The 26925-nt window shown below is 41.8% G+C and overlaps 1 protein-coding gene across 6 annotated transcripts in view; it reads left to right on the top strand.

Annotated features, from left to right (window-relative positions):
- The window catches only part of SCML4 (Scm polycomb group protein like 4), a 111143-nt gene that overhangs the window by 15161 nt on the left and 69057 nt on the right, over positions 1–26925 (top strand). For 2 of the 6 annotated variants that reach the window (XM_043510769.1, XM_043510766.1), the window contains exon 2: positions 16939–17006. The exons of 1 other annotated variant lie outside the window; for it this stretch is intronic. The gene's annotated coding sequence lies outside the window, so the exon portion shown is untranslated. Of the gene's footprint in view, positions 1–5090; positions 7481–8708; positions 9899–16938; positions 17007–26925 lie in introns of those variants that run through there. 3 more of the 6 variants (XM_043510767.1, XM_043510770.1, XM_043510768.1) reach the window with 3 other exon arrangements.

The raw sequence follows: 26925 nt of genomic DNA, 5'->3' as shown, positions 1-26925 counted from the left end.
AACAGTTATGCCTGGCCAATTGCTTCTCTGCAGAGCTGGTCTCTTGCTCACCGTGCCCGGTGGGGTTGTGGTTTGCATGCTGTGCCCTGCTTTTCTGCTCACCTCTGCAGATCTGAAAGTGATGTCCACGACCTGGGTGTGTTTCTGCATGAAAAGACAAGGGTTAAAGAGAGAATGTGGGGCAAGTGAGAGGAAACAAGTGTACAATTAATTTGAGATGGAGTGTGTATCTTAATGTCCATGATCCACCCTCAAACCTGGTTTTAAACAAGTAGTGACAAAGATTGTGCAAAGAAATGGTCTGAGCAGTAGCCTGAGAGCCAGGAACTCCAGAATCCCAATTCAGCATTAATTCTGATTCTTTCCAAGGCCTTGGGAAAGTCACTAATGCCTAAATTTTGAACACTCAACATAAGACATCTTAGGCCAGATTTTCAAACGTGCTGATCACCCACATCTCCTGCTGAAAGCAATGAGAGCTGCTGACACTCAGGCCTTGTCTACACAAGAAAATTGTATCAATTTAACTAAGTCCTTTTTGAAATTGACCTAGTTAAATCAGCCTTTGGACAGTGTGTGGACACTCTTGTTTCAGTTTTAGCATTGATATTGATTTTAGCTTAATCTTGTTCCTTAATGATATAACAATTTGTCAGTGGAAAGATTCAAAATGAAAATGTTCATTTCAAATCAAATCAGTTTTGGGGGGGAAGGAAGGGATTTGTTCTTGCCCTTCCTTTCCCTTTTTTCCTTTTCTCTTCCCACTTTTTTTCACCAGAAAAGGAGGGGAGGGAAAGGAGCAAAAGGGAAGAAAAAACCTGAAGCCCCCAAATTTGGTTTTGTTTCAAATAATTTTTTGTCAAAAAACCTGGAAAACATCCAAACAAACATTTTCATCTTGTTTAATTTTGTTTTTTATTTTTCAGAAAAAAATTCCCATTTTTAACCTGCCCTAATGAAAGCTCTATCTAAATGCCAATTATTACTATTACATGCAGTGTTTTAGCCATATCGGTCCCAGGATATTACAGAGACAAGGTGGGTGAGGTAATAGCTTTTATTGGACCAACTTCTGTTGGTGAGATATGGAAACATTTCTGGAAAACATTTAAAATATTCCTTTGATCATTTCTGACCTTCTGTATTTTAATTTGGTTTGAATACAAATTATGACCACATGTGCTCCGGACATTTATGGGAATTACATACAAAAAGGAAAGGAATGTCTCCCCTTATAACTTACTAATCCGTATAGATGCATTTCACTTACACTTTAACCTGTTTTAAGCCTGTCAACAAAAATTGTTTGCATAAAAGAAGTGGTTATTTAATAAGGCTCAGGCAGAGCTGCACTAGGATTGTATGGAATAACTTTTGGGGGTGGGGTATAGTCTGCCAGGATAGGAAATCACCCAAGGAAGGTGATCTCTTGTACAAGCTTCACTATATTCTCCATTCCCTCAATTCCCAATCTCTATGTGGGGGAAATAGTTTTGTAGTTAATGCTTTGCTCTGGGATGTGAGTTCAATTCCTGGCTCAGCCACAAACTTCCTCTGTGATGTTGGGCAAGTCACTTGAGCTAGGTCTACACAAAAGCCTTTTGCCAGCATAGCTGTGTCCATTAGGGGTGTGATGAGCCATGATCCCTAACCAACAGCTGGGCTGGTAAAAGACTCTCTAGTGTAGACACAGTGAAATCAGCAAAATTGTAGTTTTGTAGTGTAGACCTGGCCTCAGTTCCCGATATGATAAATCTTCCCTCCCTCACAAGGATGCTATGAGGATAACATTAACGTTTGTCAGCATTCAGATACTACCGTGATATAGATAAATAAGTAGCATTAACTGGTGTCCATGCATTTATCACTCCCAAGATAGACATAGGAGAAAATGGCACTGACCAAACGTGTATATTTATATATGATTTACATATTTATGTAAACACTTAGGACCCAGTAATCAGATACAAGCACAACTAGACTGACTTCTACGAAGTCTGGTCTGCTTATGCGAGTTATGAATTTGGCCCTTTGAATGGGTTACTTTCTTGCTGAACAGATCCCCAAGCTGTTTGTGCTGAGTTGTCCTCACAGTGGTGGCCACTGACTCACTGTTACAAGACTTTAACCGGTGTCTTAATAGACATTTTTATTAACAGGAGTATTAGAGGCAGTAACATTAGTGTTATAATAATATCATATCAATAATAATATCAGCTGTTTCAGGTAATGTTACATTTACCTGCCACATTTCCACATATGATTTCTAATTAATTGAGGTTATTAAATTGGGAAAAAATATTGCAATGAACAATTGATCTCTTAGCCTTAACCATAATTTTCACACAATTAGCAGCAGCAGTCTCGGTTGATGAGACACCAGTACAGAGCTAGCAAGACAACTAAATTACTTGTGATTGTTAAAAAGAAGATCCATTCAGCTATAGTTCCATTTGTCCTAAGATAGCAGGCCTTTGACCCTTGAAACATTTTAGAATCCCAGGGTTCTTCAGAAAATTCAGTTTTTTTCTTTTGTTTATTTATATTGGTATGTTGGAGAGCCTTTCCTGTGGTTAGTCAGAAAAGTGTCTGTGAAAATGTCCCATCAGGGTTCCTTATTTTTTCCTCTTTCCATCTGCATAAAACTTGCTCACTTTTCAAGTCAAAAAGATTTTCATGTGTCTGTCAGCATTGCAAACTCACCCTGAAATCTGAAAATCAAACTATCTCCTTTTGTACATGATTCATCACCAGTAATAAAGATTGCGGAGTCAGAACTCAGCCAACAGTTTTGTTGATGGGTGAGCTAGAAGAGAATCTGGCTCACTCTCTCATAGCTGTGTTGGATGTGTGAGGCTGTAAGAGGGCAAGAATGTTATGTTGGGTGGGAAGGTACCATTTTCATAGAGGGACTGATCCACACCTCACGGGAGTTAGTGGCAAAACTCCCATTGATTTCCTTGGGCTTTGGATCATTCTTTACTGATAGGTCTATAGTCATGTTTTAGACAAAAGAACGTTCACTTTTGCAGACCCTCGAGGCTTACACTGCGCATGCTTGTGCCAATAGGGCCCCCATCATGAGGGAGGGCACAGGCAGTGAAATTGCCACCCTGCCTTGGGTCTTTCAGTGCATCCTCCAGCATCCCTGGCCATCCCCTCCTGTCAGTCAGCTCTGCCCACTTTTAGACAAAGAGGATCCACTCTGCTCAGCTGCAGTCTCCCCCCGAGCAGGGTCTCCATTTATGAGGGACTGTGCAAAGATCTACTCTGGCTTCTCCCAGTATCCACTCCAGGCTGCACCTCACCAAGGACTTTTGCCAAACTTCTTTGGCTCTTTCTGCTGTGCTGTAGAAAAGTCCCAACTCACTTCATATGCTTTGTTCAGTATCCTCCGCAGGTCCAGGCCCAACATCAGACAAGCCAGTGCCTACTGCTACAGCATATCTTTTAAAATGATGTGCTGCGTTCGTGCAGGTTTGCACAGTAGTGGATTTGACAAGCTGCTGAGCAACGTGTTCCCACCTATCTGAGCTCACAGTCAGGCACCATGTCTTTATGATGGGAATAAACTGATTTCTCTCCACAATGAACCAGTTGGTGGTTTAATAAATGCAGTGTCACATAGATGTTTCATCAAGGGCTCTGTAGATTACATCTCCTGAATATATCCTCATCACATCTGTTCCTGGGCAACCTTGCAAAATAAGCAAGGAGCCATTCTAGTAACCCATCTAGCAGCCATTGTTTTCATTAGCTCCTTTCCCCCCTGGTGGCTATGACAGTGCTTAACTTCCACATTTTATTCAGAAAGCTGATTTCACTTTGTTTATAATTAAAAGATGGCAAGTTGTAGTAAGACTTACTGTCCTCTATCACCATAATCTAATGCTGGTGGAGCATGAACATTACACATTTCAAGGAGGATTGGAGATTAAGAGGGGTCTTGGTGAGGAGTAAGGTCCTCCAGGAGGCATAGAAATGTCATATTGCCTGTACTTATGAGATGCAGTTTGCTGGGACACGCTTCCTGAAGGGTAGAAACAAAGCAGCCCAGGACAGGGCAGTTACAGGCTGCAGCTGCACCGAGCAGTAAGAAGAATTGTTACCTCATTTCTGTACATAGTTCTGTTCATTATAAAGAGTTTATCTTGGCACTGGTCTCTGCACACCAATGAGATACTACCTGGTACCAGGAGTTCGGGGGAGGAGAAGGGTAGAGCATGCTGGAAGACCTAGAGAGAGGGTAACATTGCAATGGCTGCTACAGCATAACCTGTGCAACTGAAAGTACCTCCAACTCCCTTACCTGAATCAGAGGAAATGCTGAGTACATCTGGAAAAAAGTTCAAACAGCAATGTGAGCTGGATATAAAAGCCACACCAGCAAATAAACTGGAGGATGAGCAAAAGATTGCTCTGCTGTTAACAGTGGCAGGTACAGAAGCCCTGGATGTACACAATGCACTCCATACAGATGGCTGTTGGGAGGGAGAGAGGAAAATTTTGCAGAAATAATCAAAATGTTTCAGGATCATTATGTTCCTTAAAAAAGTGTTCTTCTGAGAAGATGTCAGGATAAGAACACAGGGATGAAGGGGAAACAACAGAGGAGTTTGTCACAGACATACAACTAAGAAGTGAGTCCTGTGAATATGGAATATTAAAAGACTCTCTCATTAAAGATCAGATTGTCCTGGGATGCAACAATGAGAAAATATGTGAATGGTTCCTAAAGAAGATGGATCAATACTAGAAAGGGCGAGAGGTATAGATGAAGCAGCAGAATAAACAGAAACACAAATGAAAATCCTAGAGAAGGGAAGAAAGCTCATGACTTCAAGTGCTACAGCTCAACCAGCAAGTGAAAAATTCACAGAAATTAAATTAGCCAATTACAGAAACATAGAAAACAGGAACCAATGCCAATAATGTAGCAACCAGGAACCAATGGCAGCATGAGTACAAGAAATGCCCAGCACCCAGGCAAATATGTAGGAACATTAATAAATGCAACAATTAAGCTAAAATGTGCAGCACAACAGGAAAGTGCATATATTAAGGGCAGATAGGAATTCCTTTAATGAAGAGGAAGAGCTATTTTAAGGCCAATGATAGAAGAGGCTGAAAACTCAAAATACTGGCTAATTAAAATGTGCACAAATGGCACATATGTGACAATGCAAAATAGACAATGGGGTTCAAGTAAATGTAATAATGGAAACTGAAATAGAGAGATGTAAGGAGCCCTTAAAAGTGGAAGAGTCAAAAGTGTCTGTGAAAGACTATAATGGAGGAACAATTCCAATGCTGGGAGAGTGCACACCGACACTTAACTACAAAGGGAAAATGAAAAAACAAGAGTTTGTGGTCGCACACAGATGCAATCAACCAGGCATGGGCCTACATGCACGTGAGTATTTGGTCTCTTTAAGAGGTTGTATAGCATAAAGAAGACAGGAAGACGATCAGCTATGAAAATATTAATAGCATCACAGGAAGATATATTCACAGGAAACGGATGCCTCCCAGCAAGATACAGTTAAGAAAAGATGTAGACTCTGTGGTACATGCTACATGAAAAGAAAGAGGCAAGAACTGCAAAACATGACAGAAAATGGTACTAGAAGAACCAACAAATGGAGTTCATATCTTCGTAACGGTAGAGAAAAAATAAGGAGGATTCTGGGTTGTGTATGGACCCTAAGGAGCTGAACAAAAATATAAAAAACCCACTTCCACTTGCTCACAAGAAGTGAACTGTTGTCTGAGTTGGCAGGAGCCATATTCTTCAGCAATGTAGCTGCATCAGCAGGATTTTGGCAGATCCCCATGGACAGCAAGATCTCCAAGATCTGCACATTCAACATACCATATGGCAGATAATGCTTCCTCAGACTGCCTTTCAGAATATGTTTGGCTCCGGAAGCATTTCACTGTACAATGAGCCAAATGCTAGAGGGTCTAGCAGGCATGAAAGTGGACATTGATGACTTAATATTTTGGGGCAGCACTGCCATTGAACATCAGGAATGACTGAGGAGAGTACTGGAAATTGCAAGAGCTCATAACCTTAAACTGAATAAAATCAAACGTCAATTTCAAACACACATGGGAGAGAGATTGATCTCCAAAGGAATCTTGCCTGACAAATCAGAAAGATTCAAGCAATACTGAACATACTGAGATATGAAAATAAAAGGGAATTCAAAGGCTGCCAAGCATGTTGAATTATGTCAGCAAGTTCATACTCAACTATAGAGCTCTCACAACTCACCTAATACATCTCCTCCTGAAGGTCAATGAATGGGCATGGATGCCAGAGCATGAAAGGGAGTTCAGTAATGTAAAACACATTCTGTCAATCAGTTCCAGTGCTTCAATGTTTTGACTCATCAAACTCTCCACAGATGCCTCAAAAGGAGAAGTGGGAGCAGAGCTATCACATCATGGATCTGATTGGTTGCCAGTCTCATATGCATCTAGGGCTATGCAGTCGCAGAGATGAGACACACACACACACACACACACTGAAAAAGAGTCACTAGGTCTCACATACAGATATACAAGATTTTATCGCTTTTTCTCAACAGTTGTAGTTTCAAAGCAGAAACTGATCACAAACCTCTGATTGCAATACACCAAAAGGGGCTTGGAGAAGCACCACCAAGGACACAGTGACTACTTTGGTCAATACAGAAGTATGATGTGACTTGGTGTTCCAACCTGGATACTGCTTAATAATGGCAGACGCACTCTCAGGATTGTCTCTATTTGACAATACACAGGCTGATGATCTGGAGCAAGCCATAGACATACAGCATGTGATGCTTTTTATCATGTGCACAGGTATCTCCAGACATATTAGATGAACTGGAGACAGAAACAACTAAAGATTAAATGCTGCAAGAAGTGATACGAACTATAAGTAAAGGAGGGGAAAAAACCAACACTTCCATACCTGCATATTCCCACTATAAAAATAAGCTTCCAGTGCTCTCAGGAGTGATTTTCAAGAGATAATGAGAAGGAAAATATTGGGATGAATACATGAAGAGCACCTGGTAATGACCAAATCAAAAAGGGCAGCTAAAGAAGGTGTATTCTGGACACAGATGTATAGTGACATCAAAGAAATGGTGGCAATTGTGTTAAACAAATTTGGCAAGATGGGCACTGGCCAGTCAGAACTACAGTGATCAAAGGGGAGTCCCTTCACCATATTCAGTGAACACAGGCTTCACAGCTGAAGGCAAAAATCTTACCAAGAAATCAAGCAACTGCTCAAGATACTTGACAACTTGGCTGAGACAAGCAAAGTAAGAGCAGACACACAAGTTGAAAACAATTCACAAGCTGACTCTGTTACTGACCATGAGACTAAACAACCTATGACAGACAAGGATTCGACTAAAGAGGGTTTGCAATACAGCAGATCAGGAAGATTGCTGAAACAGCCTACGAGACCGATTGAGACATGGTAGGGTTGTGTTAAAGTAACACAAAGAGTTGTTAGTTATTGTATTGGCAATAATATGATAGTTTAATGAAGTTTTAGTTAAGGCAGAAAATTTTTAGAAAGGGAAGAAGTGCTATAGCGTAAGTCCTCCAGGAAGTGGAGGAATGCCACAATTCCTGTTCACACTGGATGCAGTCATTAGTTTCCTGGGACACACTTCCTGCTAGGGCAGAAACAAAGAAGCCCAGGATAGGGCAGTCACAAGCTTCAGCTAGACAAAGTAGTAGGACATTTTTGTTACCCTATTTCGGTAAATGGCTCCTGTTCATAGTAATAGCTAGTTCATAGTAATAGCCCCTGTTCATATCTTGAAATCGAGCTGCTCATCAGTAAGTTATTGCACGTGTGAAACACTAAAGACCATTAGCAATTCTTTACGGCTGAGTTGTATTGAGCCATACAAATGGTGTACAAAATACAGGCCTCGTGCCACTTTGTTACTTCAGTTTTCTGTCAGTGTTACGCCATTGGTTTCACTGGAGTAAAGCAATGGTGGATTATGCCTCACATATGCATGTTTCATTACTCAGTGCGCTTGGAGAAAATAAATGCTTTCCTAAAGGTGTGTAACATAGCCCAGTATTCTCAAACCATTTGTTATAGAATTGTACATGCTGAAATGCCTAGGCACAAGTGAGAATTTCCTGAGTCTCTTGGGTTTATTTATGAAGACAAATAAAACCTAACAACCTTAAAAAAGCCAGTACACTTTTCTTTGGGCTGTGGGCAAAGACACCTCATGCTGTGGTCTAGAGAAGTAGTAATCCATCTCTATAGAGCACTGGTATTGGTGATACTTTACCTCTGTGTAGAGGGGCATATGCACCACTTAATTGCCATTTTAGCCTCTGTCCAGGGGCAAATATTACTCTCAGACTCTATTTATGATCATTTTGTGTTAATTTTCTACAAACATCCAACTGAGGAGAGCTGTGCGTAAAACCAATATTTCAATTCAGTGGATGAATAAAAAAAAATCAATTTTTTCAGCAAAATTAAAAAGTTAAAAAAAAAAGTTGTAGGCTGCATGAAACATTTTGTTTCATTTGACTTTTTAAGCCTTTTTTAAGTAAAATAAAATTGAGGTAAAATTTTAAAATGAAGTGAATAAAAAAAATGAAGCATTCATTGTCATGAATGTCAAAATGTCAAAACAAAACATTTTGATTTTTTGGTTTGTTTAGGGTCTTTTTTGTTTGTTTTTTAAAAAAAAACCTGACAAATTTGCAAATGTTTCAGTTGACCTGAATCTGCATTTTTTTGGCAAAAAAGGTTTCAACTTAAAAATTTTGCCCACCTCTAATGCTTTTTCTGTTCACAAGAACCTTCCTGGGAAGAGGTTTCAGACTAGCAGCCGTGTTAGTCTGTATCAGCAAAAAGAAAAGGAGTACTTGTGGCACCTAAGAGACTAACAAATTTATTTGAGCATAAGCTTTCATGGGCTAAAATGATGAAGTGGGTTTTAGACCACGAAAGCTTATGCTCAGATAAATTTGTTAGTCTCTAAAGTTCCACACGTAGTTCCTCGTTCTTTTTGAGGAAGTAAAATTCTCAGATATTTGTGAATTTTTTTTTGCAGTACGCAGCTCTTTTAAAACTTCCATATTGTAGCAACAATCCTCTCAACCATCCTGTCCACCTCAGCACGCACAAGGGGCCAGATTCCCAGCTAATGTAAATCATTATAGCTTTATTCACATCAGTAGAGCTCCACTGATTCACCCGCTCTGAGGATCAGGCCCATTGTATTTCTTTAAGAGGATAAGAACTAATGTAGAAGTGCAGTAGATCCTCTTTCAGTTTCCAGACTAAAAGAAGTATAGTCGATGTACAATCTGCAAGAAGGCAAGAGCAGAATAATCCCTCCCTTCCCTGAGGAAGGAAAACACCTGCAAAATGAGAGAAGAAGGGCTAAGGGTTGAGGTTGCTGATTTATTGTAATTAATTTGGAATTGTTTTTAATATTCCTCTCTGCAGGAACAGAGATTTTATATTTAGCAATACACATTAGGGAGTCAGTGACACACAGGAACCATTTGTCCTTCTTGGGCAAAATCTATAGACAATGTGAGGAGCCAGGGAAGGAAGGCTGTGAGACACCAATTTCTTCTCTCTTCTCTCTCTGCGCTGGCCATAAGACTCAGCTTTTAACAAAAGGGAGGTAGTTCCGAGTTCAGCTGCCACATCATCCGTCTCAGCTCAACCTCATTGTCCCTCAGAGTTTCAGCAAAGACTTCATAGGAGAGTGTTCCCCGAGGAGACTGAAATGTAAGGGCTAGCTTGGAATACCCTCGCTCACACTGGATAGTTCTTTCATGGACTTCAATGAGGCCGCTCGTGGAGTACCGTGCTGATAATACGGAGCCCTCACTCACAAGGGTGAGCAGTTTCTGATGTGAGCAGTCCCTCTGTATAGATGCACAGCTTTTCAGCCCAGATTAACCTCTAAAATGATGAAGCAGAGACACATCTCGTGCCAGAGATTAATTGAAGCTAAGCGGAGAGAGCTTTATTTGTGTTTTCAGGCTGCATAGACCACAATGTGGTGTGTACATCAGACTCTATGCCCATAAAGTAATCTCCTAGGTAGATCCTGAGGGAAAGTGGCCCTTTGGGTTGAACTGTTAAACCAACCACCCTATTGGTGAGGAAAGCCAGCAGGCCAAACAAAGAGTGATCAGTTTGAAGCAGTGTAGACCTAACAAATCTATATGCTTTATGAGGTTTCAAACTAACAGTTTTTTTCCTGAACTTCATGGGAGATTAAAGAAACATTTGATATTTCAGTCCAAAGGCAGAATAAAAGTGTGTTCCCCTTGAGTTATTTCTATCTACTGGGCCAGCATGTGGCCAAGCTGATTATCATAAAGGTGGAACGTTATGTCTGGCAAAGAATAAAGAAGCAGCTGTCCTCTGGGTTACTATATTATCAAAGGTTGATTTAAGTGCCTCAATTCCAGCCCTGTTTCTTCAGAGTATTGTGCTTGCAGATTAGATTAAACACTTAATCTTGTTTTCAAGGTCAAGCAGGGTTTGATTAAGTTTCCTGGCACAGGTCTATGAGATTAAAGCCCCCACACCCAGGAAAGCATTAGCTATTTCCTCAAATAGGATGGGGTTACCCTGATGGACAGTATTCCTCTCAATAAAAAGCTTCCCTTGGGCTTTCAAATATTCCTTTAAAAAAAAAAAGACACTGCAGTGATTTTTGTTCTTGGACATATTTAAAATCCCAGTTTTTGTTTTTTTACACTTCTCTTTTCAAGATCTATTTGGGTTTGTCATTTTTGATCTTCTTTCTTTAACCAAATTTCTCTGTCTTCATTTACACACCTGGTTAGTTCATCATTGATTGCTCCAAGGCTGACGTGTGTTTGTATTTTACCAGCTAAATGAAAATTCTAAGGAATAAGGTCTATTGGAAGTGACTGATCATGTTGTGTGCTCACCCCTGCATCTCCAGCTGCGAACAGAGCTTTATTTATTGCTAGGTGAAGAAGTGCAGTAGAAGAGGGTGAAGAGTGACATTTGCATACAGTGATTATCACTATCAGGTTGTGTGTGTTAATTTGGGGGCAGTAAAAAGCTTGACATGGTTATTTTTCTAGCTGGTGACTGTTAGAAAAGGCAGAGCTCCCTGATATGTGTGTGGAGGTTACAGAATCAGGGGGGAAAGTGGTGCAACCTGAGAGCACAGCAAGGAACGCTAACTCAGGGCAATCTATGAGAGAGTTCAAAATAAAGGAAAGTTACACGAATCAATTCTGGAAAATGAAATTAATAAAGTATGAAATCAGTCCAGATATTCCCGAGGCTCCATTCATTATGTACTGTAGATGGCACCGAGCCATGGACTCTTGCAGACTCTCTGCAAACATGGAGGATATGTCCGAATGAGGTATGAGAATCTGATTACAAACTTCTCTTCTTGGGGGATGAAAAAGGAGTCAAGAAATCTTGAGAAAAGTGATAAACTGTATGGGGAAAAAAATAGCTTGAGCCAAGCAATTTGGGGCATAAAGATGACATTGATTGCATTGGTCCCCATATGAAATACAGTGCAGTACAGTAAATATTCCTTTGGGATTCAAGATGATACAAGAAGTGCACATAGCAGGGAACCTCTTTTGTCTGATTATGGGCATCCTGAATATGTCCTATCCAATCCCACTTCAGTTTAGATCAGACTTTTGTAAAGCATTTTTAAATCTCCTATAGAAACATAATGGATATTTCAATCTATGATCATTGTTGTTTTTCTTCTGGTAGCACATGGAGGCCTCTATTGGGGATTAAGACCCAGTTGTGCCAGGCACTATACACAAGTCCCTGCCCCAAAGATCTTATAATATAGCCATGTGATGAGACAGCGAGAGACAAATAAAAGAGGGGGGAGGACAACGTAAACAGTGAAATTATCCTGAATAGCTGAATAAGTAGAAGCATCATTACTACCTACTGCCTAGCTGCTATTGAGTGAATTGTAGGCATCAGAGCTGAGGTGATACGTACAAATATTTTCTGTGTAATAATCATCTTCCTTTTCATTGGTGGGGGAACAATGTTAATATTGATAACATTCCATTAAATACTTTTTGAAATTATTCAGGAGAGGATATGAATATGACTTGAAACCAAAGAAGTTTCTGGACACTTTCAAGTATAAAATTGGAAGGCCTAGCACATTTAGAGCAGAACACACCACACTCATCACCTGGGCGTAGCAGGGCATAAAAAGAGGTGTTAAATGTTTTAGGCTGAGCAAATGCAGCATTTGGCAGGGGAAAGAAGCCTAAAAGAGAGCTCTTTTCCAGAGAAGATTAACAGTCCATTTGTCCTCTCTGATAGCTCACATACCAGTAAACCCTCAAAAGTCAATAGGCGATTCAAGCTATAGGTCAGTGAGCATTCCTTGATGTAGTGGATGAGAAGCTTAATCTGACAATAGCGTTAATCAGTGGAATCATAATAGGATGTTGTGCTAAGTAAAAGGATATAGCTGGTGACTTAATGATTTTGGCTTTTGAGGTCTCTCCCTTTGCATTGGTGTGTTCTCTCTTCTCCAGATGCATTTTCTTTGTGCCTTTCATTTTTATCTTACCTTTTTTCTGCTGATTTAGCTGATGGAATGTCTGTACCCATGCAGTTTACAAAGGTGTCCCTAAGTGGAAGACATTCCAAGTATGTTTGCTGTAGGAGGGAATGTGTATTGTCAGCTTGGATCTAGACACAGAAAGAATGAAAATGCTGAAGATCTCAGGCAGCAAGTGGTTACCAGCTCTGTGCATCATGGAAAACATTCACTCCTTTCAGAGGGCCAGCATGAGATCCTAATCACCACTTAAGTCCCACTTAAGCTTGTTTTGAAGGTTTAAGTTGGATTTAACTGTTCTATAGGCCATTTGCTAGCTCTCCATACATAGGGTTATCATATGTCCTGGTTTTTCCAGACACGGCCTCTTTTTGGGCCTCTGTCCTGGCGAATTTTTCAAATAACAGGAAATGTCCTGGATTTTTGCAGAGCAGATGCTGTAGCTCAGAAAGAGTCCCAGTTGGTCCTTTCCCCTGCAGCCAGAGCTGCTGGATCCCGCCCACCCAGGCCTGACTCCCAGCCCTGAGGAAGGTTTTGCAGGGAGATGCTAACTGATGCTTGTTGCTGCATCCCAGGGTTGTGTCAGCCACCCTGCCCTACTGACAGGGAGCGACACTGTCCCCAACCTCCAGTGAGTACCCTCACCACAGGTACCCCTCCAGTGCCCCCCAACAGTACCCTCCCTCCAGCTTCCCTTCCCCCAGCTCTGCCCCCCCAACCCGCACAGGATCCTCTTTTTGGGAACCTGAAATAGGATAACCCTATCCATACAGGAGAGAAATTCACCCCAGGGGAGCACTGTTGCAGTTATACTGGGCTGAGCTTTGTGACTACTAGCTAGTCTCCATATAGTGTCTGAAAGCTCTCAGCTACCTGGTTCTTATGAATTCTAACGAGTCTATGAGATTACTGAGAAGTGTTTTTTCTCCTAGCTGCCAATTGGAAAGGTAAAAAAAAAACACCACTCAACAATAATTTTGATGTATGGTTTTTAAAAGAAGGTCTAAACTGTGAAAGCCGATATTTAATAAGCAAAATCCTATAAATATATTGCTCAAGACGTATATGCTGTAGTGTACAAGCCAACTGGGTATGGGTTTGGTGGTGGTTATTTTTTTAGTGTAGGGTTTCTAGATAAACAAAACAGTTGTCACCAAGCTAAATGTAAAGTAAAAATACCTTACAAAACAGGAAATAGTGATTGGCGGTGGTGGTTGGGAGGGAAAGTATCATAACACTTCTGAAAAGTGAAAGTAGTATATCTGCTTAGAAAATTAATTCAAGCTACAACTGGATTGTCTGACTGTAGTAAACATGAGCATCAGGTGACTTTTAGTATATTGTATGGTATTTGTTTGACTAACTATTCATAGTATGTATCTACTGTTTTGTGTTAGCCTTAATATGTTTCTCAGTTTGTTAATGCAATGGGTGCTTTTCCTGTGGTTAAGTTGTAGTAGTTTGAGCAGGGACCTGAAAATCAATATTCCAAGGTTCTAATCCCTTTCTTTGCTTGCTGGTTTACTGAATGAGTGTGAGCAAATCACTTCACCTCTCTTTGCCCTGGTTTACCCAACTGGAAAATGCTTCACAACAGGCCTGCAGGGTAGTTACATTTTAGTTAATATTTGTAAAAAGTTTTGAGATCTTCTAATAAAAGGCTCTAAACACTCTGAATGAAATCCTGGTCTACATGATGTCAATGGGAGTGTTGTCACTGAATTCAATGGAACCAGGATTTCATCTTCTTACTGCAGAAGTGAGCAAACTACAGCCTGCGGGACCATCCTGCCCAGTTCTTGAGCTCCCGGCCGGGAAGGCTTGCTCCCCAGCCCTTCCCCCACTGTCCCCCCTCCCCCATAGCCACGCTGTCAGCACTCTGGGTGGCAGGGCTGTGCTCTCCTGCAGGGCAGCACGGCTCCAGACATAGAATCAGAGAATATAAGGGTTGGAAGGGACCTCAGGAGGTCATCTAGTCCAATCCCCTGCTCAAAGCAGGACCAATCCCCAGTTTTTGCCCCACCCCTAAATGGCCCCCTCAAGGATTGAACTCACAACCTTGGGTTTAGCAGGCCAATGCTCAAACCACTGAGCTATCCCTCCCCCCAGTGCTGCTCTGAGTGGCATGGTAAGGGGGCTGGGGTTGGGGTGAGGAGTCCCGGGGGGGCAGTCGGGGACAGGGAGTGGGAGGGGGGTTGGATAAGTGTGGAAGTCCCAGGGGGCCTGTCGGGGGTGGTTGGATGGGGCGGAGGTTCGGTGGGGGGGGGGCGGTCAGGGGATGAGGAAGTTTGGGGTTAGATAGGCATGGGAGTCCCGGGGGACCTGTCAGGGGGTGGGAGTGTGGATTGGGGTAGAGGCAGTCAGGGGACGAGGGGTTCAATAGGGGGTGGGGTCCCGGGGGGTGGTTGGGGTGGGGGTCCCAGGAGGGGGCAGTCAGGGGACAAGGAGCATGGGAGGTTGGATGGGTGAGGGGTTCTGAGGGGGGCAGTCAGGGGGCGGGAAGTGGGAGGGGGCGGATGGGGTTGGGAACCAGGCTTTTGGGGAGGCACAGCCTTCCCTACCTGGCCCTCCATACGGTTTTGCAACCCCAATGTGGCCCTCGGGCCAAAAAGTTTGCCCACCCCCGTCTTACTGCAACATAGCAGTGGTATTATGGTCTGTTATGGTACCATGTAATCCTTTATAGCAAAATGTACTTTAGTAATATATAAAGGTTATATATTTTTCTTGTTTTAGGATTTAATTAATAAATTATCTTCTTATTGATTATATCACTGTTTTAATTATAAAACATGATTTTAAATATGATTTAAATCATGGTTATAATAACTTGTATAGCTTGAACATGAAGATAAAATCTCCATGTATCTTCAGTATATCTGAAGTAGAGTACCTGTTTTCTGTAAATGTAGAAATACAACTATCTATACCAGCTCAGAATCTGTTCCTTAGTAATTCTTACTTTTCCAAAATGTAAAAGTACTGCTGGTTCCTAACAGAAATGCTATTTATTAATTAATTAATTCTTTACTATTTTCTCTTTGAATCCAATCCAATAAGCCCCCAATTTAAAGCTGCATGATAAGATGTTATAGTGAAATAGCAGGCATGGGGCTGCCAGCTGTAGGCAGCTGTCATTCCATGTTTCTAAGATTAATGGTAAGAAACATAGAGGCTGATCTCATCTCAGGTTGTAAACTGGGAGTAACTCCTCTGAAATCATTGGAGTTACACTAGTGTAAAACCAGCACACCAGCAGAATTAGGCCAACAGTGTATGTGCATGTATAGTCTGTGGGGGAAGGGCCCAATCTTCTTCCCACTACAGTCAATGGAAGTATTGCACTCTACTATTACTATTTATTACATGTATAGTGCTAAAACTGTGCTAGGTGCGTAGACTTTAACATGATAGGATTGGGCCCCAAATATACGTACCCATTAATCATTGCAATTTGTTTGAGTAGACCTACATTTCAGAGGGCAAGGGTCGCTGGAGTTGTATTCCATTTTGTGGGCTCATGTAATGCAGGGGCGAGTGGGAGTTGTACATCAAACTAGGGCAGGCTGGTGTTAAGAATTTATTTACTCAGTAAAGTAGTTTCACATTAGATTATGTAAGCAATCAGGGAATGCTTAGAATAGTACACAAGGCAGTAAATGTTGTCTGAAATGACAGCACAAGAACATCCTGGCTGCAGTGTGCTGAGCAGCACAAAAATTGTTCTTCTCTGTTCTCTTTAGGATGCTGTGCTCTCTTATTCCCTAGCAAACCAGAGGGAAAACTGCTGAAACAGGGCTGGGAAAAATTATTCAGCATTGCTCCAGTGTTTTGTTTTCTTTCTTGCTTTCTTTTAATGACTCTTTCGCTGCTAATTGCAAATCAATTGGACTATTGATTGGTTGGTGTTTTATTGGCTGATAGTTTGCCATGCTTCATGAAAGAAATATTACAATCCCTTCAATGATGTTAGATAGCCAGAACCACTTTTTAAATATCTAAGGGCCAAAGTGGAATCCGTTGCTCACAATGGGGAGCAGTTACAGGAGTATTCTCACTAACTTCAATTAGCCTGATCCTTTGAGCAACTGTTTATCGGTGTGAGCAAGACGTTCCCAGTCTGCCCCTTAGTGATTCTGAGAATGGGGGGGAGGGGTGCACGCACACACACAAAAAGCTATGTTAAAAGAATGTCTAGGTTGCAAAGTGAAGTGCTCAAAAGTTAGGAAATGCCAGAATTAAGGTTGCCACCTTAATTCAGCCCCCTTAGTGCATATCCATAATGATACAGTCTTTTAATTACATGATCACATTTTATTTTTTCCAGGCTTGCTTCATTAAGGTTTATATACTCCTTTATGATCTTTGAAGTGAAGGTGTTACAGAAACGCTAATGTGAGTATCGCTAGAGTTTATATAGGCCTAGAGACGAGCTTATCAAATATAACCAAGCTAAATTATTGCCGGTCCCCTCAAACCTGAATTTCAATCTGGATCAGTTTGGTTATGTTAGTCCTCAATTGTCTATTTCTACTTTATCTAGTCTCCAGCCTCTCCCATTACCAGACCTTCCCTGTGAGAAGCAACTTTCCCCAGCAAAATCCCCTCCTCCGAGCTATTGCACTAAACCCCTTCTCATCTGGTCTTGTGACAATTGCACCCCCAAAAAGGAATGCAGGTGGAAGTGGGAAAGGAGAATGTAGGGGAGAAAAGTTCAGATAATTATCCAAACTCTTGAATTCTTATCTGAAAAGAACTAATGGACCTTCTGAGGCTTGTCCATCACTGTTGTGTATCATTTGAAGACATCTTCATAATGAATACGTTATTGAAAAATAAAATAAAACAATAAAACAGAAAAGGCCAGATCACTGCCAGACAAGCCATGATGGAAAAGCTATGAGTATCCACCAATGATTTAGTTAGGGACTAAAACAAAAGATATTACCTCACTCACCTTGTGTCTCATTTATAAATGAGGTAATATCTTTTATTGGACCAACTTCTGTTTGAGAGAGACATGAGGTTAGTCCAATAAAAGATATTACCTGGCCCACCTTTTCTCTTTAATATTCTGGGACCAACATGGGTACAACAACACTGCACACAATATACAAATGTGCATATACGTATACACACACACACTAATCTATGTAAAAAGAAAAGGAGGACTTGTGGCACCTTAGAGACTAACAAATTTATTTGAGCATAAGCTTTCGTGAGCTACAGCTCACTTCATCACGAAAGCTTATGCTCAAATAAATTTGTTAGTTTCTAAGGTGCCACAAGTACTCCTTTTCTTTTTGCAGATACAGACTAACACGGCTGCTACTCTGAAACTAATCTATGTGTGTGTGTGTCGTTTATTCACTTCTGCCAAGTCTTTGTCCTTAAAAAATTTCTCAGGCCACCTATTAAAGGCAGAAGAATCCTTTGCATTATCTGTTTAATGAAAACATCACACCTTTATGTGACACACTGAAGATGAGAAAGAAAGTAACTACATTTTAAAGAGAAGTTGGTGCTTTGCTGAGCTGCGAGTTGCAGATAAATATAAGAGTGCTTCTTTCAGATGTCTTTTGTTCAAGGAGGACTAGCTTGTTAAACCATGTGAGTTTCAAAAATATATATAGAAAGTTCTCTAGTAACAAGCTAATGGCAGAATGATACTCCTAGAAGGTAACCTGTAAATTATACTGGTAACAGTGTATGATTGGTAATAAAGTAATTTGAACTAGCAATTGCTTGGTTGAATTTGTGAAACGGGATCTGTTAAAATACCAAATCCCAATTTAATTGTAATTGCTTCTGGAACAGAATCAATCCAATCTAAGTTTAAAAGGTTAGAGCCCCATCAAGCCATATACCAAATATCTATGATGAGACTTTTGTTTCAGTGTTGTCTGATTAACAGCAGATATCTTGGCAACATAAATATCTAGTGTCAGATTTACTCCAGTAGGGGAAACCCAGGCTCTGGGTATGTGGTGGTGGAAAATCTGCTTGGAGTAGCAAGGAAAAGACAATGATGCAAGGTGCTTGCAGCCCTCACCCTGCTGGGCTGTATGCAACTGGCAGGTGCAGCTGAAACAGTGGGCAGGGCCAGGTAAGGGGTGGATGAGGATAGGATACTCTGGAGATCTGCTGATAGACTCCCAGCAGGAATGGAAAGCTGCTTACCATGGCAACCCCCCTGGTGGCAGTAGCACCGCCCACCCTCCTTCAGGTATAAATGCCTCCACGAGTGCAGAGAAGGGCAGTGATGGGTTGTACTTGCCTCACACTAAGTCAGGTAGGGAAGGACATAACACTTTGCCAAGGGAACAGGGGAAAGGACCTATCCTGCTCCAGAAAAGCTTCTCAGCTTGTCAGTTAGGATGGGGGAATTCCCACTTGGGCTAATTAGGGCAGGAAGCTAAAGAAGAGACAGTGGTAGACTGACAGAGTAAGGCTCTCCCTCTTCTCAAAGAGAGAAATCATCTCTTGATTGCCAGTCCACTGAGGAAACAAAGGAAGTCAGGAGGCTCTGAGAATAGAAACACTGCAGAGACCATGAAAGAAAGGGGAAACTGGAGCCCTTGGGTTCCCCTGCAGGGCTCTACTGGCTGCCAAGTTACTGGCAGACATTGAGTTAGACTGCTTCTCTGGGGATTGGGTGAAGAGAGCCCATCCTGTAATTACAAAAAGAAAAGGAGTACTTGTGGCACCTTAGAGACTAACACATTTATTTGAGCATAAGCTTTCGTGAGCTACAGCTCACTTCATCGGATGCATTTCCACTGAATGCATCCAATGAAGTGAGCTGTAGCTCACGAAAGCTTATGCTCAAATAAATATGTTAGTCTCTAAGATGCCACAAGTACTCCTTTTCTTTTTGCGAATACAAACTAACACGGCTGCTACTCTGAAACCTGTCATCCGGTAGTTGTGGTTGCTAGCTGGGATTTGGCTGAAGAAAGCCATGACTGAACCACTCTTACTTTGAGACTCTGCAGAACGAATCCTGGCCCTGATCTCATTACTTCAGGCCAGGGCTGAGGAAGGCTCTGCCCAGACACGTGAGCATCAGAAAGCAGCAGGGCTGTCCCTTTTCTGCCACTCTGGAATACAGCTAGGGACATGCACGCACACCAAGTGCACCCCCAGGGGGGCAAATCCAGCCCTAAACATATCATTCCTGCTCAAAACCATGAAATGAAGGCAGCAGAACAAGATTTCCTGTTTGAAATGCACTGAGTCTGGATTTAATTTTGCAATCAAAATGTCACAGTTGATTTTAGATGGAGGTGTGCAATAGATGGCCCTCCGAAGTGCCACATTTAAAAGGGACATTGGGGTAGACATCGAACTCTTTACGGCTAGCCATGAGCACCTTGTTCTCTGCCTGCTAACCTTGGGAAGGGGACTTGGGAAATGGACTGCTCCTCCAGGCCAATCAGCATTCTCCTTTTACCACGCTCAAGGATTTAGGCATGCTGAATTTGAGATGCTCCTTTTAGCAAATTGGGATGGCCCCCTCCTCCTCACAGGCCTCTAGGATGGAGACTTCTTCTGAGCTTGTTGGTGGGGGAGCGGAGGGGCTACTCATTCTGCTTAGGATTAAGGCAGAGCTTGTCTTGTAAATCATAAACTACACTCCGAGGCACAGATCCACAACAAGATCTGCCACCCCGCATACTTTGTGGCCTTTATAGGGTTAGTCTAGACACCAGCTTCCTTCTCTTTTCTCAACAATATCACAAATGGCAGTACTAGTTTCTGTAGCACTCACCAAAAAACCACAAAACCTTTAAAAAAAAGAAAGTGGGGGAGAGAGAGAAAGCAAATTGCCTTTGTTTTCACCATTCAGTCTGAGCACGTTTTGCACACGTTTGGTTTGACTGTCACGGCAGAACAGCCCTGCTACTCATGTAACCTTGTCAGATCAATTGTTCACATATTTCCTTTTTTGCTCTGCCTGTATTCTCTTTCTCCATAAAGCCTCATCCCACCAATTCGCTATCATAGGCTACTAGTCTGCAACAAAAACATCAGACCAAATCAAGAAAGGTAAGATCAAAGAAGAAGTTCGCCACTGCTACTCCTATGGGTCCCATTCTCACAAGGTTTTCAGATTCTTCTGGCTCATTAACCAAACCTAAGTTAGAGGGGCATGCAGCTACTGCTTTCCCAGTGTCACTGGGATACTATCCTTCAAAAGAATAGCTCCCGAAGGACAGCAAAGTGTCACTACTGGTGAATTCAACTTCAAAAAATCATGCTGCGGGATGACACCAGGACCCATTTTCTCCCACTCTTTGCTCCTAGTAGCGGGGATAGAAGTAGACATTTTTTTCCAGGTCCCAAATGACACTGTGTGATTTCTTATCAGTTACCTACTCCAGCTTTGAGACACAATCCCTGAAAGTAAGAACCCCCATCCCCATTATTGTGGAACATCAGTTTCTTTCACAGCCCAAATGTATCCAGGATCGTTGACAATCCATGACGTTTGGTCCATGGATAAGCAAGTACAGAACAAACGATCCATTTGCACAGACTTAAAGTAAGATCACTGCAGAGCCAATTTGTGAATTGATAGTCATTGGGATTTCCAATAAGTAAATACTTCATAAGGTGAAGCAGTTGACAAAGGCACCTATAATTGAAAAGTTGCTTAGGGCCTGTTATCTGCTGTGACTTGGCTGTGCATAAACGGTTTTGAACCTTTACAAAATAAAGATAAATGTAAGAGTTAAAAAGATTTTTCCACTTGAACTCAGACCAGGAGTTTGCCTTTGCTTTTTCAGTAAATTATTCATAAATGGCTTGGCTACACCTGATTCCTCTTGCTGTGTTTCTTGTTGCATATTCTACAGTTGTATAAAGTTATGTGCACTCAGGGAAACAGGTTGAAGCCAGCTGTACGGCCAATTGTGTTTCCATAGATGTGTGAGTTATGTATGAAAAGTCAAACAATAGTTTGCAACCATCAGAAACATCCTACTCCTCAATGTTTCAGGCTGCCCTCTGTACCCATTCCAGCTCCTGCAAACCAGATGTCCTCCAGAAACATGCAGCAATAAAAAAAACCAACCCAAACCCAAGACTCTTCTATGCTCACTGTGTAGCAGAACCTGACTTGCCACACTGATGAATATCTCTCCTGTGCCACAATTACCAGCATGGCTACCTCTGCCACTCATCTTTCTGCCCTGGAATTATTGTATTAGACAATGTGGGCAAACTGTGTCTGTGCAGCAAAGGATGTATGTGTACTCTGTTTTGGACACTACTACTACTTAGAATACTATCAAGGAGAGTTAAATCTCCAGTATGCTGCAGTAAGAAAACTATATATGGCCACCCACTGCAGCAGGAGATTAGAGTGCCACATTCTCAGTGCTTGTGAACACCATGGAAGAAAAGGCCTTTCAATCCTAGTTCTATTCCTCACTCATCACTGTAGTATCCAGATAGTTTACAAACTGTTTATCCACTTAACAGATATTATTATCCTAGAGAGTAGAGCTGGTTGAAAGATGCAGGACGTTTTTCCCCCAAAACTTTTTGTGACAGCTTTTAATTGGAGTTTTGAATCTATGAAAAATTTCACCTTGCTATAAAATGGTCAAAAAACTTCAAACATTTTTAATGCAAAAATGTCCACGTAAGTATTAGCATGTTTTGCCATTGTTACTAATCAGCGTGGTCCAGGTGACAGGGGACTAGACTAGGAGGCATGAGCTCCATTGCTGACTCTGCCACTGGCCTGTGTGGGACATTGAGCAAATCACTTCCCCTTTCTGTGCCTGTGTCTGTCTTGTCTACTTAGATTGCATGGTTTTATGGGCAATGACTGTTTCTTGTTCTGTGTCTACAGAGTACGTAAGACAAAGGAGCTCTGATCTTTTTTGGGATATCTAGGCACTACCATAATACTAATCTCCAGGTTACACACAAGGAAACTGAGACACGGAGAGATTTAGTGTGTGACTTGTCACAGGGCACACAGGAAGCTGTTGGGAATAAAACACAGACTTTCAGTCCTATGCTTTAGTGACTAGACCATGCTTCTTCCTTGAGGAAGGGCCCTATTAGAGGGATCCCATTCAACTAAATCTCAGCCCATTCCTATCCATGATGTGTGAGTTTCCATTTCATAATGTACATTCTAAGAGGGCAATGCATCATGTTGCAATGCAACACAGTCTTGTATTAACTCAGCCTCACAACACGATCATAACCTGATGGTGTAAGGTCTAAAACTGTCATAACCATACAGCTAAGGGTAGCCTATTAACACTTATTTAACTCTGTTTTCTCCTAGAGCTCCAGGAAGAAATCACAGCCAGTGTGGTACAGGCTGTCCAGCACCATCTGTGATTTGGGGGGGTGTATCATAACCATCCAGCTAAGGGTACTCAGAATTCCTCCTTACCTGTAAGGGGTTAAGAAGCTCAAATAACCTGGTTGGCACCTGACCAAAAGGACGAATGGGGAAAGAAGATACTTTCAAATCTGGGGGGGAGGGAGGGGCTTTGTTTGTGTGTTCTCTTGAGAAGCATCAGGTCAGAAAACTCCCTCTCCTATAAACCATCCCAAAGTGAGTCTCAATATTGCAAAAAGAGTAAGTAAATAAGGCAGGACACGTTAGATTACTTTTTGGTTTCAACTTGTGAATTTTCCCTGTGCTAAGAGGGAGGTTTATCTCTGTTTTTTGTAACTTTAAAGTTTTGCTTAGAGGGGAATCCTCTGTGTTTTGAACCTGATTATCCTATAAAGTTACCTTCCATCCTGCTTTTACAGAGGTGCTTTTTTAACTTTTTTTTCTTTATAATAAAGTTCTATATTTTAAGAATCTGGTTTACCTATTTGATTGGTATATTATTCTCAAGCCTTCCCAGGAAGGGGGTGTAGGGCTTGGGGGGGGGGATATTTTGGGGGAATAGGAATTCCAAGTGGTCCTTTCCATGATTCTTATCTAAATCACTTGGTGATGGCAGCGTACTGTACAAGGACAAAGGATTTGTGCCTTGGGGAAGTTTTTAACCTAAGCTGGTAGAAATCAGCTTAGGGGGCTTTCATGCGGGTCCCCACATCTGTACCCTAGAGTTCCGAGTGGGGAGGGAACCCTGACAAAAAACGAATACAAGACTCTAATTATCCCAGATGCTAAACTTGTGATACTCAGGATTGGCTAATGTATATAGGGGTGGATGGCAACTTGTGTCTACAGCTAATGCAGGTATGTAAAGACATCCCTGGAAGTGTCTGACTTGTGAGTAAGAACCTCACACCTATTAATAAAATGTCTTCCCCATCAATTGGCACTATAGAGTGCCATAAAATAATCATATTTTCAAGCTGCACTGAAATCTGTGAGAGATGATGTATCTATATGTGATGATGATATGTGTGGCGTTCATGTTATTTATTTAAATATATCCTTCCACTGGCTCATGTTGCACATACAGCCCAGAATCTCTTACCAAGGATCAAAGAAAAAGGAGACTTTCCAGAACAAACAATCCCCTCTAACCTTAACTTCTGATATCCAAAAAAGAGATGAGTTATGAAATGTGCCTTAGCAGATAACCATTTCAATAGACCATTGCATGGCATGACATCATCAACCCTTCTCCCTGTGTGTTGGGAGAGATGGTCATCTTATGACTATAGTCACAATCAAAAGACACATTCTGAGAGCTGAAAAGGAGGGGAAATTTGTCAAATTACTTGCTGCAAAGTGTTTGCTCAGCTACATTTTTAATATGCATATATTGTTTTCTTTACAATTTGATGGTTGAAAGAAACAAGCAAGAATCACAAGCACATTATCCCTTATTTGCAAACAGAGGTTAAGGACTACCCAGAGCTGAGGGTGAGAAGAACTGCAGCAGGTTTCAACAGCTGGAGATTTCTAGGACTCCAAGGTTCTGCAACTCGAAACATATGAAAATGGGAAGAGTCAATACACAGATAGACTGAGGCCCCAATCCTGCAAAGGAAACCACCTGCATAGATCTTCATGTCTGGGCAAATAACACTGAAGTCATCAGAGCTCAGCACAGGCATGTGGATCTTTTTGCAGGACTGGGACCTGAGAGTGTATTGAAAAACTAAAGCATTCTTCTTAAGAAACTGGGAAATGGGCACAAACTGCCCCATTTTGTGTCTGTGTGGTGTGATTTAGCTCCAGAGAATTAATAGTCCATCCTTTCCTGAGATTGAGTCTGGAATTACTAAAACTTTCCACGTGTCAATTGGGGTAGGCTGATATCTGCACAAGACCTGGTATAGTGCACCAGGGCTAAACTGTTGCATCTTGGTTTATCCAGGGGTTATTTGCACCTTCAACTCTTGCCGTTATTGGAGTCCAGGTTTAAAAAGCTGCATTTATTCTAAAGATGTGCTTTTATTACTAAAGGGTCTTTGTGGTCTATCAGAAAATACTAAATCTGGGGGAAGCAGGTTACAGCTCTACTTGCCTATCAGATCTACAGTAACTCCTGGTGCTGGCTAGAGAGGGAGAAGTAAGTTAGATTATACTAACTCATCACCCTGGACAAGCAGAGTGCAGATGGTATCCAGTAAGATTCCTCCCGTAACTTGCCAATGCCTATTGACAGTATTTTCCTATTCCTATCCTTGGCCTTCCCGCAGCTGAGACTGCCAGTAATATGAAGATCTGTGAGTGAAATCTATTTCCGTTGGTCAAATCCATGTCCAATGGCAAAACTCCTTTTGACTTAAGTGGGGCCAAGTAAGGTTTCTCCCTGTGTGCAGTGGTTTGGGGAGGTGGGTGGTGATAGCCTGGTAGCGGTTCAGCTGTGGAGAGGGAGTTCTGAATTCTAGTGAAGGAGCAGCATCTCACTACGCCCCAAAGGAATGATTTGGGAGGCAGAGGTTGAATGAAAGATGCCCAGTGCCCAATATTTAAAAGGTGCTTAAGGAAAAGAAGACACGCAGTGTCTCAGACCTACTCTGAATGCAGAGAAGCACCAGCCCTTCCCGCTGTACAGACACTGACTTCTGCTTTTGCATCTCTCAGCTCCCAGCAGCTGCACTTGGACTTTCTAGGTGCCATGGCATCCTCTTCTTAAGTAGCTCTGTCCTTACAGCTGACTGAGAGGGTGTGCTTTACCACAGCAACAACATGCTTCGGAGCCTCCTCCCAGCACAGCTGAATACATACTCTCCTTATCCCACTCCATGCTCTCCATTTTAGACAAGGGGAGGCTTTAATGTGCTTTGCCCTGACTGACCCAGAAGGGAGTAAGATCCTTCTTTAAAAAACAATAAGCAATCATGTTTGCTGGTACCTCTTGCAAATTACAAATGAAATCACAGACATGGGAAATTGGGGCGGAGGGGAGAACTTGCTAGTGCATTTCCCAGCAGGAAGTTCATCCCTGCTGAGCTCTTCCTGCAGGGTCAAAGGCATCAATAAAGCCTCCCAGGCTAGCAAGCAGCTGCTCTAGCAAGCATGAGTCAGCATCTGATCTCCAGCAGATCAAGTTTCTGACTCTCCACAGGAACTTTTAACTCTGGAAGAATAACACAGGAAAAAAACATGCCAGGAGGCTGCATTTGAATGGCATTTCCTTCTCCCTTACTGGCTTTGATCATACAATATGTTACAGAGTGTGAGGCCTGTGTTTGGATCTAGTGGATGGACTTTAGAAAGGAAGGGGAGCTGGTCCCTCCATAACAGGGACAATAATCTACTGAAGACCATGAAAACAGATCACTAGTTCAACGCTTGCATTGTCTTGTGTGGACTTCCAACTTGTGGAAGCCAAGCAGGGGTTTGATCAAATCAAAGAGAAGAAAAGAAAACTACCAGTGATAAAAGATAAGCTGTTGTAGGCATTGCATGGTCAGGGTGAAACTCCAGGCTGACGGACATCAGTGACCAAACTTTCACAGACTTCAGTGGGCCTGTATCTTTCCATATTAGAGAGAGCCATTTTCTTTTCTGTAATTGGAAATCCCTGGTTTATCAATGCCTTCATCAGCTCCCATAGGTCAAGGAAGGCTGCTTTTTTTTTTTTCTTCCACAGAATAGAGAATACAAATAAAGCTCAACAGAAGCAGTGGGCCTGATTCTGATTTCATATACACCAGTGACTCTCAGGAATAGTTCCGTTGATCTCAGTGGAGTCACACTGGTATAAAACTGGAATAAATGAGATCAAAAGTGGGCCATGTACATATTGTTTTAATTTTGAGATTTTCAATTTAAAAAAAGCCATAAAATTGTTGAGCTGGAATTGTCTAAAAGATAAGAAAATGTGCCATGACAAAGGAACAAAGTACCTTTAAAATCTCA

This window comes from Dermochelys coriacea, chromosome 3 (genome assembly GCF_009764565.3).
Source record: "Dermochelys coriacea isolate rDerCor1 chromosome 3, rDerCor1.pri.v4, whole genome shotgun sequence".
Classification (NCBI taxonomy): Eukaryota; Metazoa; Chordata; order Testudines; family Dermochelyidae; genus Dermochelys; species Dermochelys coriacea.
This window is presented reverse-complemented; position numbering and strand designations above follow the sequence as displayed.